The sequence below is a fragment of the Vidua macroura genome, unplaced genomic scaffold (assembly GCF_024509145.1).
Source record: "Vidua macroura isolate BioBank_ID:100142 unplaced genomic scaffold, ASM2450914v1 whyUn_scaffold_105, whole genome shotgun sequence".
NCBI classification, from domain to species: Eukaryota; Metazoa; Chordata; class Aves; order Passeriformes; family Viduidae; genus Vidua; species Vidua macroura.
In genome coordinates this window covers 156,208-161,002 of record NW_026530541.1, presented here as the reverse complement: position 1 = coordinate 161,002, position 4,795 = coordinate 156,208, and the positions used below count along the sequence as shown (strand labels likewise).

General features: G+C 49.3%; 1 long non-coding RNA gene across 1 annotated transcript; it reads right to left on the bottom strand.

Moving 5' to 3' along the window:
• Nucleotides 1-323: 323 nt before the first annotated feature.
• Nucleotides 324-3,880, bottom strand: LOC128822782 (uncharacterized). The gene is made up of 2 exons (XR_008441595.1): nt 3,724-3,880; nt 324-507 (listed from the first exon to the last, which is right to left on the bottom strand). It is a non-coding gene; the product is annotated as an uncharacterized LOC128822782 (long non-coding RNA).
• Between the last annotated feature and the right edge of the window lie 915 nt (nt 3,881-4,795).

The following is a 4,795-nucleotide window of genomic DNA, read 5'->3' as shown; positions in this document are numbered from 1 at the left end:
AAAATGGTGGGGAGCAGGTGGGCACAAAGTGTTACTGATTGTCAGCCATTAAGGGTCTTGACTTTCATATCTGTTCAGGCTGCATTAGATGGTGCTGGGGGTCAATATCAATTGGACACTACTGATATCAATCTATAAACAGGAAAAGAACACAGCGCAAAAGAGTTCTCTCTGCATTCTTTTTAATATAATCTATTCACTTTTGTCCTGGTTTTGGACAAATTAGGGGAAAACACCTCCAAAGGAGCCCCCTATAGGAAACCAAACCCTCCGCAACCTCCCCCCACCACCGGGTTCAGGAGGAATTCCTTCAGAGGGGAAAGTGGAAAAAACTTGTTTATTAAGGCACAACAAAAAAACACTCCCCAGCACAAGAGAAATAGCCCAAGATGACCACAGATGTTTTCACCAGTCCAAGGGGTTGAGCTGTATCTCTCTTCGCCGCAGAGGGTACGCAGCTTCTTTCGCAGACCCCGGGGGAGCTCCTGCCCGGAGTAGGTCCGATGTCTTCGGGGGGGGGGGGGGAAGGGAACAACGGAAACCGGGAAAAAGGGAAAAAAATTGGCAAAAAAGCAAGCCAGCGAAAAGCAGAGAAAAAAGAGAGGAAAGCAGAGCCAGCAAAGCATGCAGCCAGCAGCAAGCCAAAGCAGCAAGCAAGCCAAGCAGCAAGCCAGCAGCCAGCCGGGGGGGGGGGGGAAGGAAGACAAAACAAACTGAGGACAGGGAACAGAAACCACGATTGGGATAATGAGCATGAAAATGTCCTGTCCCCACGACATTCCACCCCTTATCCCATATCGTGAACATGTTACTGAGCTTCCTTCCCACCTGCTCAAACCTTCCACACTTACACATTCCCTTCCATTCTCACTTGCTCTGACTTTCGACATTTACACATTTCCTTCTGTCCCATGTCTGTGTGGTTTAATGTAGAAACAATGGCAGTAACATCCAGCAAATTGAGATGTTTGCATGTGAGTCTCACCCCTTTTCTAGTGCAACCTGGATCAGTCCATGGCAGATGGTAGGACTGTGCTTCCACCCCTGGGGCAGTCGATTCCAGGTGTATTGCACTCCCTTCCACGTAAAGGCAAACTGAGGCCTGCATTCTGCTGCCAGAGGAATGGAGAAAAATGCATGAGCAATGTCAATAGTGGCATACCACTGTGCTGCCTTGGACTCCAGCTCGTACTGGAGCTCCAGCATGTCCAGCACAGCAGCGCTCAGTGGTGGAGTCACTTCATTCAATGCTCGGTAGACCACAGTCAATCTCCATTCTCCTTCAGATTTACGCACAGGCCAGATGGGGCTGTTGAAGGGTGAGTGGGTTTTGCTAACCACCCCTTGGCTCTCCAGCTCACGAATCAGTTTGTGGATGGGGATCACGGCATCTCGATTCGTTCTATACTGCCGGCGATGCACTGTCGAGGTCGCAATTGGCACGCGTTGCTCTTCCACCCTTAGGAGCCCTACTGCAGATGGGTTTTCTGTCAGTCCAGGCAAGGTGTTTAATTGCTTAATGCTCTCTGCTTCTACAGCGGCAATTCCGAAGGCCCACCTGAATCCCTTCGGGTCTTTGTAATAGCCACTCCGGAGGAAGTCTATGCCCAGAATACATGGAGCCCCTGGGCCGGTCACAATGGGATGTTTCTTCCATTCCTTCCCAGTCAGGCTCACCTCAGCTTCCACCAGGGTCAGTTGTTGTGATCCCCCTGTCACACCGGCAATGAAAACAGGCTCTGCCCCCACATATCCCGATGGTATTAACGTACACTGTGCACCAGTATCCACTAAAGCGTTATATTCTTGTGGCTCTGATGCGCCAGGCCATCGGATCCACACCGTCCAGAAAACACGATTTTCCCATGCCTCTACCTGGCTAGAGGCAGGGCCCCTCTATGCCTGATTATCCTTCTTTCCTTGGGCATATGTCTTGGAGGTTCCCTCAAGGGGATCAGACGTGTCATCATCATACCTGGCTGTTCGGCTACGGGCAACTGGGGCTGCTTTCCTTTTCTGACCTTCCTTCAATTCACGCACCCGTTGTGCCAGAACAGCAGTAGGCTTCCTATCCCATTTCCTCATGTTTTCTCCAGACTCACGCAAGAAGAACCACAACTCAGCTCGTGGGGTGTACCTTCTCTCCCCAACAAAGGAACGTCTGCGTTGGGTGCCAGGGCCTCTAATTTGCACAGCTGAGATTTGGAGGAGGTCCTCCTTAATCTCTTCCCTGAGTTTCTTGCGGCTTTCCTCTATTTTTCCTTCTAATTCCTGCAGTCGTGTCTCCACAGCTGCAATTCTGGCATGGGTCGGGCCATGTACAGCATCCGCATATGCCCGAAGCTTCTTTGCCATATCAAGCACAGTCTCATATACCTCCTCCCGCTTCATTATTGCTAGAGCAGAAGCGTATTCAGGTGGCCCAAGTCGCACCAGTTTTCTCCACATTACAGGTGTGCATGGTACAAGGTCCGGATTCCTAATTGTTACGTCTTCTGAAAAAATGATCTCCACCACTGCCATCTCCCTCAGGCGCTGGATCCCCTGTTCTATGGTCTTCCATCGTGTCTGCTGGACATAGAGGTCATCGGCACACAGATATCTTTGTGCTACGCTGTCCAGGACCCGTTCCCAGAGGCTTTGAGGGCTAGCGCCCCTCATCATGCCTTGGTCGATGACAGGATCATGTGACAGGGACCCCAAATGCCTTGCTTCAGTGCCATCCAGAATGGTAGCCTCCCCTGCCGCATCCCAAAGGCGGACCAGCCAACTAATTATCGATTCATCAGGCTGTCGCCGATAATCCTTCCTTAGGCCTCGGAGGTCCTTCAGGGAGAAGGAATCAATATTAGCCTCTGATCTGGTGCCACTTGCTTTGACTCCTGATTTTATGTCAGGAGGTGTTGAGGGTCCTTCTCCTGCATCATACTCATCATTGTCATCCACGGGTCGATCAGTCTTCTCTGTGCACTTTCCACTTCGTGTGCTAGTAGCCACGGCCATTGGTTGAGGCTTACAGTCTGGTTTAACTACTGGGTTCGAACCTGGGCTGTTGGCTGCAGCCTGAGTGACTGGGATTGCTGCTGGTTTATCTCCCTGCCCCCCTTCCTCTGTCTGCTGCCCTACAGTATCGAGCAGAGTACGATAAGCATATGCCAGGGCCCAGCTCACTGCAATGATCCTTTTCTCCTTGGGGTTATCCTGGCATTTCCCTTTCAGATACTTTGCCACCTCAGCTGGGTTCTGGATGTGTTCGGATGGAAAGTCCCAAACTACAGGATCAGAAAACTCCTTTAAAATTTTGCCCATATCCTCCCATTTCCCGCACCACTCAGGATTTTTCACCCTTAGTTGTACTCCTAAATCAGAGGTCTCACCAGCCCCTCTAGAAATCTCAGCCTTCATCTTATATAAACTGCGGACAGTATAGAGAAAGGTTATTAAATTAAATAACAGAAAGATGGTATCCTTGGCAGTCAGGGAGGACAGGACATTTCCTAACAGAGATGTAAACAATTCGGAGGAGGAAAAGGAAAGCAAAGGCTGAAAAGCCTCCTCCCCCATAACAAATTTAGTACACAGCCACAACCACGAGTTATACATTCCTGGAGCTGATAACAACATTTTTATAAGCCCCTTGCAGAATATTACAGCCAAGCCCAGCCCAATAAATATTCTCGTTAGTGCCCCTCTGCTACAAAAGCTACGTATTAGGGACAATACCGGAGCTACTTCTGGATAAGAAAATAACTCCAGGGACCATAAAGCGATCAAAACTTCGAAGAACCCTAATGACCACAAATAGAGGCAGGCTTTCACTCCAAATGACATCATAACTTTAAAAAGAGACATACCAATATTCCCGCAGAACGGTTAAAGGCAAAAATATTATTAGAATAAAGTTTTTTCCACTTTGTCTGGGCCTCCCCGTACGGGCCACCAAATTATTTGTCCTGGTTTTGGACAAATTAGGGGAAAACACCTCCAAAGGAGCCCCCTATAGGAAACCAAACCCTCCGCAACCTCCCCCCACCACCGGGTTCGGGAGGAATTCCTTCAGAGGGGAAAGTGGAAAAAACTTGTTTATTAAGGCACAACAAAAAAACACTCCCCAGCACAAGAGAAATAGCCCAAGATGACCACAGATGTTTTCACCAGTCCAAGGGGTTGAGCTGTATCTCTCTTCGCCGCAGAGGGTACGCAGCTTCTTTCGCAGACCCCGGGGGAGCTCCTGCCCGGAGTAGGTCCGATGTCTTCGGGGGGGGGGGGGGGGGGAAAGGGAACAACGGAAACCGGGAAAAAGGGAAAAAAAATTGGCAAAAAAGCAAGCCAGCGAAAAGCAGAGAAAAAAGAGAGGAAAGCAGAGCCAGCAAAGCATGCAGCCAGCAGCAAGCCAAAGCAGCAAGCAAGCCAAGCAGCAAGCCAGCAGCCAGCCGGGGGGGGGGGGAAGGAAGACAAAACAAACTGAGGACAGGGAACAGAAACCACGATTGGGATAATGAGCATGAAAATGTCCTGTCCCCACGACAACTTTGAATACACTTCTGAAATTTGTCTAATTATTCATAAAAGAATTGAAAACTTAAAATATTCCTAGCAGCTTTTCTTGTTTGTGCAGTTAGAAAAAATGTTTATGAGTATTTCTCACTGAATGCCTGAACTGAAGAGTTCAAGAAAGAAGAGGCCTCTGGAGCAGTAAAATTCATCAGCAACCTCCAAGTGGCTGAGGATCCATCCCCATCAGATCAGCAATGAACAGAAATGGGCACAACTTGGTGGCTGCCCCAGCTCTGGG